Here is a 9,920-nt window from a genome sequence, read left to right as displayed (position 1 = left end):
CTTGTTAAAATATAGATTTAACAAATCTAGAGTGGGCTCCAGAAATCTGCAATTTTAGCCTGGGCGTTCAGATGATTCATTTTTAGGTAATTTATGCATCATTTCTTAGGAAGTACTGTCTTGTCTGTGAGACCCTTAAAGATGAGAGATGTCTCAAGCACTTTTATCTGACCATCACAGGTCACAAAAAGAGCAGGGCAGACAGTATTTGGTGAGAATGGGTTGAATGAATGACTCCATCACTCAATCAGAGATCATTATTTCAAGAGAGGCAAGAGGTTGAATTTTTAGGAGGTACTGAAATCCCACTTGGCCTTCTAGGGTCCAGCTGTCTGGACTATTTGTGAAGGAGTTTTGAAAATCCATCAGGATCTTCTTTTATAATTTGTTCCCTTCTGTTGAGCAGATTCTATTTTTAAAGAGCTCTACGGTGCTATGTCTACAGTGTCTGGAGGTTTTCATTTCTTCTCCATGAAGCTCACTCCAAGCTAACAACCTAGGGGATCAAAAACCCTGAGAGAAATCATCTCTTCCCCACCACCTGCCTGGCATGGAAGAGTTCACTCCTTTTCCTGCCTTTCCTCCCAAGTTTTTCACCCTCCTCATGTCTTCCTATCATTGACAATGACCCTTGCTTATTTTTGCTTGAAGAATTAAAGAGCTTCTTGATGAAAGTGAAAGAGGAGAGTGAAAAAGTTGGTTTAAAACTCAACATGCAGAAAACTAAGATCATGGCATCTGGTCCCATCACGTCATGGCAAATAGATGGGGAAACAGTGGAAACAGTAACAGACTTTATTTTTTTGGGCTCCAAAATCACTGCATGTGGTGCCTGTAGCCATGAAATTAAAAGATGTTTGCTCCTTGGAAGAAAAGTTATGACCAACCTAGACAGCATATTAAAAAGCAGAGACATTACTTTGCCAACAAGTTCATTTAGTCGAGGCTATGGTTTTTCCAGTAGTCATGTATGGATGTGAGAATTGGACTATAAAGAACACTGAGTGCAGAAGAATTGATGCTTTTAAACTGTGGTGTTGGAGAAGATTCTTGAGAGTTCATTGGACTGCAAGGAGATACAACCAGTCCATTCTAAAGGAGACCAGTCCTGAATATTCACTGGAAGAACTGATGCTGAAGCTGAAGCTCCAGTACTTTGGCCACCTGATGCGAAGAACTGACTCATTGGAAAAGACCCTGATGCTGGGAAAGATTGAGGGCAGGAGGAGAAAGGGACGACAGAGGATGAGATGGTTGGATGGCATCATCAACTAAATGGACATGAGTTTGAATAAGCTCTGGGAGTTGGTGATGGACAGGGAGGCCTGGCATGCTGCAATCCATGGGGTCACAAAGAGTCAGACATGAATGAGTGACTGAACTGAACGGAACTGAACTGATCAGCTCCAAAACACATGTCTTGTATTAATAATAGGCTTCCCAGTAATTCAGTCTACCTAGGGCTTTTTCATTCTTTCAAGAGTAGAATTCTCAGTGCCCCTCTCCCTGACGGTATGTCATCCACAAGGTCCCATAAATATCTCAGCAAATCTTGAGGTACACCACTAATGACCTATGTCCATATTTTCTGAGAATAAGTGAAACTAAATGAAATACCATCCTACACTCAAGAGTTTTGCAAAAGCCTTTGCTGAACTCCCGATCACCTTTGTTCATGGCAGTTTCTTTGTCTGCCAGTCTGTTAACTGCACCAGAAAAAGGAATGTGGTTTCTGGGGTATTGAATGGCATCATCTTGGTGACTTCAGGCTGGTTCCTCTATAACTAAGGGCTCACAAGTCTGCATTTCATTTAGACACTCTCAAATTCTGATAAGCTACAGCAGGCCTTCTGGTCTACCATCAAGGAGTCTGCTTTTTCTAAAAATCCAGATACTCTTTATTTGTCTTCAGCTATCTGGAAGTCCTCCTATTCTCCACTGGAGACCTTACTGACTCTCAAAATAAATAGTAACATATAGGATGGAGTGGGTTTTGTGAGAAAATAAATGTTTGCTTTCCCACCTAACAAACAGTCTTTCAAGTCTCATTGTGGATTGCCAAATGTGAGCTAGAAGATTCCAAGCTACAAAATCCCTGGCCAGAGCTTTAAGCAAGCATCTTGTCCTCTCTTATCTCCTCATAGCTGTATCACCTATTCTGGACATTGTTCCTAGAGTAAGGTGAGAGATGAAAAACAAGTATCCACAGAAATAGGGAAATAAAGGTAAGAAGCAATATGGTGTTTGATAAGAGAGTCCAGGAAAACACTGGACTGATTTAGAGAGTGACGGAGAGCTTTGTCTCTGCATTTGTTGCATTTTAAAAAATTTATCTCTATCTAGAAGCATTCATCCTTACTTGGGTGATGATAATGTCCATTAGTCTAATTTCCAAGTAATATAAATAATAGCATTGCAAATTGGAAGGAAGAAACAAGTGGTATACTGGAAACGATAAAAGTCATAGTAGTGGATATTTGGAGTTAAAAGTGGACATTTGTCCCAGGATATAATTTAAGTCAAAAGAACTAGTTGCCTAAAGTGAATATTGTGTTATTGCATTAGTGAAAATGAAATGCATTTCTAACAAACACATCCAGCAAATTTCTGTGCACACACAACTTCTAGAAGGACACAGAAGAAAATGACCATGATGATTATTTTTGGTGAGAGAAATTAAGTATAGAAACATGCTTTTAAATTTTACCTTATGTAGATTGATAATTTTTTGAAGTTTTTATCTTACAAAAAACCTAGTTATCACCCCCATGTGTTTACTTTTGTGGGATAAATTAAAAAACAGATAACAATTGTTTCACTCAGAAGTAAGCCCTAGGGGATTCTGCCTGAACTGCTGCATACTGGGATCCTTGTTTTTCAGTCTGGAGGTTTGGAAGTCCAGAGGTGTTTGTGTGTCTCTGGGACCTACTGTTCTGGAAGGAGCCTGGGCCACTATAAGGTCAGCCCTTCCATGCTGATTTCCAAATCCACAAGGTTCGACTGAGTTCATTTTCTGCGAGGAATTAACTCCCCTTGGCCTGCCCACACAGTCTGGACAGGAACACGCTTGGTTTTCCCAATCATCTGTTACTTCTCTCCCTCCTGATCTTGGAGGAAATTGGAAATTGTGTATTCAACCACTGGGTTTGGAGCCTCAGGCAAGACTGCTGATGGATTGGAGTTGAAGTTAATTTAGTGGTTGGTATTCCTCCTTTCCTAGCTGTCTTCCAGCCTGGGATCAGAAGGAGGATATGAGGAACTCTGAGGGCAGGATCCTAAACTTCATGTGCAGAGCAACCACCAGTTATTATTATTGTTGTCCTGTCACTAAACGGTGTCTGACTCTGCAATCCCATGAACTGTAACACATGCTGGGCTCCATGGGATCCTTCAGGCAAGAATGCTTGAGGAGGTTGCCGTGCCCTCCTCCAGGGGATCTTCCCAACCCAGGGATCGAACCCCTGTCTCTCCTGCATTGGCAGGTAGGTTCTTTACCACTAGCAACACCTGGGAAACCCCATACTCTGGGGCAGGGGCTGGCAAATTATACCTACAGACCAAATTCCTCCTGCTGCCTGTTCGTGTCAAGCTGGGTGGTGGCTCTTCGGTGAGAGCAGATGTTGGAAGTGTTGAACACACTGACTCTTGGTCCACAAATCCTAAAATAGCTACTATCTGGTCCTTTACAGAAAAAAATCTGCTAGCCTCTGACTGAGCAGAGAATAAACAGAAGGCTGGGTTCTCTAAGAAGCATTGAGGACTGAGTCCTAAATTGCTTCACCTAGGGGGCTGTGCTAGAGTTTGTGGACCCAAAAGCTTCCCCAGCTTCACCACACCCTGGCACTCCTACCTGGAAACTGAAGCTGCCGAGTGTGGCGCCAGAGCTTTGGGTGATTTAGGAATTGTCATTTAGGATCACTGTAACTAACGGCGTTCCTTGAAACGTGCTAACTGGGGCATGATGAAGAATTCCTCACATAAGGAAAACGTGCAGAAATACGCCATTGCCCCTCATTGCAGTCATATTTACTCTGTTGGAGCTATTGCAACAATATCATTGGTTCTCTAGTGCTGGTGAGAGCAAAGGTACTGCTGAAGTAGCTGGGGCTGAGAAAGATCCAGTAACTTCCCAATGTCACAAAGCTAGTGATGTGTGGTCCTGGGTGAACCTCAGGTGACCAGATTCCAGAACATGTATGCTTAAACTGCAGTACAGGACAGCCTCCCCAGAAGGTCCCTGAGAGCTAGTTAGAATTCCTTTCTCCGTTTTACAAATGAAGAAACTGGAGGTTAGAACACGTAAAGCGATTGTAGGAGGTCAGGCACCCCTTCAACCTCTCTAAGTGCAAATTTGACAGAGTCAGAATTCCAGGCACTTTCCAGGGTTTCATTGGATTGTGAAATGACCCTCTGGGGCAAGCCTGGTCTAGTGGCCAAGCCCTGGCTCCAAAGTCTGAGATGTGATGCGTGCCCTTGAGGGGAATCACAGAACATCATAAAGAAGTCCTCCAGCTTCATTCTTCACTGAGCAACTTTGGACAGCCTCGCGACTCTGCCTTTCCCCACAGCACAGAGCAGGCCTAACAGGGTTCTGCAATTCCACTTCCTTCCTACTTGCATCAGGACTTCTGCCTCTCCACTTTCTCATCTGTGAAATGGCAGTGATAATCACACCTCTCTTCCAAAGGTACTGAAAACATTTAATGAGAGAATCCATGTAAAGTGCTTGGCAGTTCATAGCATACAGTATGCGCTCAAAAAAAAAAAAAAAAATAGCAACTATTACTATAATGAGAGAGAAGGAACTGAGGCTATTATTAGATTAGCTGGTATGAGGAAATAATAAAATACAACTTAACAAGTGTATATGATGTGCCAGATGTTACATTAAGCTTTTTAGGTCATTATCTTTTTAAATGTTTCAGTGATCTCTTATCCCCATTCTATAGATGAGGAAAGCAGAACATGCCCAGAGAGGTAAAGTTATTTGCTGTAGATTACATAGAGATGTTTGGATCTTAACCTGGGTCTGTTGAATTCCAGAGTTTACCTGGAATTCTTACCTACAATACTATGCCAGCTCTCTCAAATTTCCACCACTTTCTGGAATACAAAAACATAGAACAGAGGCACCTAAGTTGTGACATTAATGCTAAACTTTATTCAACTTTTCTATTAAGAAGAAGCTGTGTTCAGTGAAAGCCTATTTATTAAAAATGAGCTTGAATAATAATATAATAAATGAAATAAAAAATCATGTCTCCTACTGTCAAGCCAAAGATGGATTATGATGAGCTGGACGAGTACAAATGATTCTGTAGTCTTGATCCAGGAAAAGATTTGGAGGCAATTTTGCCTCTTAAGAAAGTATTGTACGACGCTCACTCACAGAGGATTTATGAGAAATGAAATGGAAACTCTTTCAAGATTTTATTAAGAGATATAGTCTTCCTGCATAACTTCTTTCCCTCCTGGACATTTATGAATGTTTGGCTGGAAGGGTGGTCTGGGAGCTTGGTTTTGATATATGTGGTTCCTACAAGAAGGTGCCAAGGGAGACATTTTTCCGTCAAAAGCCATATGCATGAGGATCCTGGAAAGTCTTCCAGCAACAGTGGACTCTGGCAATAAAAATGATCTAGGAAGAAAACACGCCGGCAGTGCCAGTCACTGCAGATGCTGAAGGACCGGGGGCTAAATACGTAAATACCTTCGGAACTTTGTGTGGAAAACAAAGCGGGTTTAAATCATCTTTCTCCCAGATTCAGAGTTTTTCAGGACACAGTCGCAGCTAGAGAATGGCCAGCACAGTGATTCGGTAATACAGCCTCCAAGTGCTCTGTTGAAACCCACAAGACAGGAAATGAGAAAGGTGTGTGACCTTGCAGTCATGGACCCCACCACGCTGGGGCCACTCCATTGCTCAACAAATAAACTGAGGGACTTCCCTGGTGGTCCAGTGGTTAAGACTCTGCACTTCTACTGCAGGGGGTGCAGGTTCAACCCCTGGTCTGGGAACTAAGATACTGCAGGGCCTAAAAAATCCCCAAATAGACTGAGCTTCCCATATTGCCATGGGCAGGATGGTCTGAGTGTGACCAGGGCAGCCTGTCTCTGAGCATTCTTCATGGTATATGTGGTTTGACACTAATCTTGAGAAAGTTCCTCAAAGAAGGAAGAAAAAATTTGTGGTGGAGTATATCAAGCAAGCAAGCAAACACGCACACACACACATTACTGCCATCATCATCATCAACAACATCAGCGACAACAGGGCATAACTTTTTTATTTCTCTTTTTTATCTTTCTTTCCAAATTAATCTTGAACTATACTCTCCTTCCTCTTCTGAACACAGCACCCATTGATCATTTTTGGTTCCTTGACATTCCTATTTGCCACAGGACTTTTGCACAAGATGTTTGGAAAATTTTTGATTTGTTTTCTCGATGCCTATTCAACTTCTATTCATCCTTTAGACATTGGTTCTGACAGCAGCTTCTTCGGAAATCTGTGATACCCACGTCATTCCTCCTACATTAGGTCACATTCCCTGTCATCCATAGACACAGTTTCGTGTTCCTGACACTTACGGGACTTATTATAGACATACTGTGTGTATGTGTGTGATGATTATTTGATTAATATTTATTTTCTCTACAGGATGAACACTTTCCAAGGAAAACAACTATGCCTGTTTTCCTTCACCATTTTATTTTTAGAGCTTTTGCTGGAATTGGGCCAAAGGAGCACCCAATAATTATTTGTCAACTAAGTGGCTAAATGTGATATTGTGATGTATAATAAGAAATATATATATTTCATATTCATCCCCATTTCTGAAGCAGAGCTAACCCCCTTGGAATTTTCTAAGTGATGAAAGTGATAACAATGTCTAGTTATGTGAATAAGGGGACTTTTGAAAAGTCCCTGAAGATGGGAGCTGGTTGCCAAGGAAACTAACCTGTGGTTAGAGGGTTAGAACCTTCAGTACCACTCCCTCAACCTCCAGGGAGTAGAGAGTGCCTGGAAATTGAGATCAGTCACCAGTGGTCAATGAGCTACTCAATCATGCCTATGTAATGAAGCCTTCAGAAAAACCCAAAGGGAGAGGGTCCAGCAAACTTCCTGGTTGGTTACTAGTGAGGACTGGGGAGAGTGGCTCATCTGAAGAGGGCATGGGAGCTCCACCCTCCCTCCCCACGCATTGTCTATGCATCTCCCATGAGTTACATCCTTTTATGATGAACTGGTGACCTAGTAAGCAAAATGTTTCTCTGAGTTCCATGTGCTGCTCCACCACTTATTGAACCCAAGTAAGAGGCCATTGGAGCCTCCAACTTGTAGCCAGAGGGTCAGATGCACAGGAGATAAACTGGGCTTACAGCTGGCCTCTTAAGTCTATGCGTGGAAATGCGAGCTGGTGTCAAACTATTATTTGCTGAGCATCTTGCCACTTCCTGGCAAGTGATGCCAATGCTGCTTATCTGGAAACCATATTTTCAGAACCAATGAACCAATGGTGTTCCACCTTAGCTGTACATTATAGAATCACTTGGAAGGCTTTTAAAAAATCCAGTTGCCCATGGGGCTTCCCTGGTGACTCAGTGGTAGAGAATCTGCCAGCCAGTGCAGAAGGCGCAGGTTTGTTCCCTGGCCCGGGAGTCACATGCTATGGAGCTATTAAGCCCGTGTGCCACAGCTATTGAGCCTGTGCTCTAACGCCTGGGTGCTGCAACTTTGAGCCCATGAACGCCACTGCTAAAGACTATACATTCTAGAGCTCATGCTACACAACAAGAGAAGCCATTGCAATGAGAAGCCTGCTCGCTACAATTAGAGAGTAGCTCACTGCAACTAGAGAAAAGCCCGTGCAGTGATGAAGTCTCAGCACAGCCCCAAAAATAAACAAATAAATGAAATCCTGATGCTCACAACATGCCCCAAACAAATGAAATCCTAATCAATGAGGCTAGGTCTGAGACATGAGTATTTATGAAGTTTCCTAGGTTATTTCTGGACCATCAGAAAGAAAGGTGAGCACTGAAGAACTGATGCTTTTGAACTGTGGTGTTGGAGAAGACTCTTGAGAGTCCCTTGGACTGCAAGGAGATCCAACCAGTCAATCCTAAAGGAAATCAGTCCTGGGTGTTCATTAGAAGGACTGATGTTGGAGCTGAAACTCCAATACTTTGGCCACCTGATGTGAAGAACTGACTCCTTGGAAAAGATCCTGATGCTGGGAAAGATTGAAGGCAGGAGGAGAAGGGGACAACAGAGGATAAGATGGTTGGATGGCATCACTGACTCATTGGACATGAGTTTGAGCAAGCTCTGGGAGTTGGTGATGGACAGGGAAGCCTGGTGTGCTATAGTTCATGGGGTTACAAAGAGCTGGACACAACTGAGCAACTGAACTGAACTGAACTAGGTGATTTCAGTGAGCAGTCAGGGCTGGAGTTAATTTTCTCTCCTCCTTCTAGAATAAATGAGGAGAGACAGGCCAAGATATGACTGCTCAGAAGACATCATCAAGAATCTGCCTTTTCCCATCTCTCTTTTTAAAAATAAAAATAGTCTATATTTAAGATGTGTAACACCACACACACACACCCCCCGAATTTCCAGTCTATGCTTCGTGATGAGGCTTCTCAGACAGATTGTTCATCAAAATAACATCAGAGGGCTTTTGAAATACAGATTGGTAGGCTGCACCTCCAGAGTTCTGATCTGATAGGTCTAGGGTGGGGTCTGAGACTTTGTGCTTTTGCCAAATCCTCAGTTGAGGCTGATGCTACTAGTTTAAAAACCACATTTGGCATACCACTCTGACTGAGGAAGATTAGGAATGGGAGGAATACTTCCAGCTTCTCTCTTTCCTATTTATTCCCTTGTTGCCAGTGACTTTGTGTGGAATGATGCAGAAAGAAGGAACTCATAAATACCTGTGACTTAGCCCTTTGTGAGATTTCTCTTTCAACTTGGCCCTCACTGACTGTTGGCATTCTGGACCCAGAGGCCCTCCATCATTAGGGACCAAGCCTGGCTTTGAACATATATCTAAGGCTCTGATTCTAATAAGATTGTCTGCACCCCAAACCCCTCAGGTGATCAATCCTGAACACTAGATTTTAGATCCATCTCGAGTTTATTAAGGGACCCAACTGACTATACATAGATCTAGTTCAGTGTTATCAGCAGTTTTTCGACATATCATTCAGTTTCTCATGTCTATTTCTTAATTGGTTACTAACTTGGGGAGAGGTGAAAGGTGTAATTAATTTTCACTACTCAAATTCCATCAGCAACTTGAAATTAACTTAAAACTTTGAATCTTGTCACATCTAAAAATCTCTTCATTAATCCCTACATGTGATTGATAGTTTGACTGGAGACCCAAATCTATGGGAAGGAGATACTTTCCTTATAATCATTGAGTTATTAGGCCTAGAGTTAGGGAATTTGCAAGACTTTCAGCATTTCTGTAGATCCTAAGTACCTCTCCTCTCAGCATATGAAACATAATACAAACAATTGTCATATAATAATATAATATTACATTTCACATGCATTTACTTAATGATGTTTCATTTTTTTTATTTTTATGTTTTTGATTCTGTCTCTATGTTTACACACACATAAACACTACATATGGGTACAATATTTCTATGTTATATGACATATATCCTGCATTATTTATGATATCACATATTATATAATACATTATATGCTATATGCGGATATAAATATAATGTATATCCTTATAAGAAAGTTCTTTTCTAGAAACCATTTTCATAGAACTTAAGAAACTCACAAGACCCTAGACTCTCTGTCTTACTGTCTAAAGGATAAAATAATCTTAAGATACAATATTGGTGAGGAAAAGTTTGAGGTTAGTTTAATTTTTACTTCTTTATAGGTA

At 41.8% G+C, this 9,920-nt stretch overlaps 1 non-coding gene across 1 annotated transcript; it reads left to right on the top strand.

Moving 5' to 3' along the window:
* The first annotated feature begins 5,945 nt into the window (after positions 1-5,945).
* TRNAR-UCU (transfer RNA arginine (anticodon UCU)) lies at positions 5,946-6,018 on the top strand. The gene has a single exon. It is a non-coding gene; the product is annotated as a tRNA-Arg (tRNA).
* The last annotated feature ends 3,902 nt before the right edge of the window (positions 6,019-9,920 follow it).

The sequence above is a fragment of the Dama dama genome, chromosome 23 (assembly GCF_033118175.1).
Source record: "Dama dama isolate Ldn47 chromosome 23, ASM3311817v1, whole genome shotgun sequence".
Classification (NCBI taxonomy): domain Eukaryota; kingdom Metazoa; phylum Chordata; class Mammalia; order Artiodactyla; family Cervidae; genus Dama; species Dama dama.
Note: the sequence above shows the minus strand (reverse complement) of the source record. Positions and strands in the feature narration are given on the sequence as shown.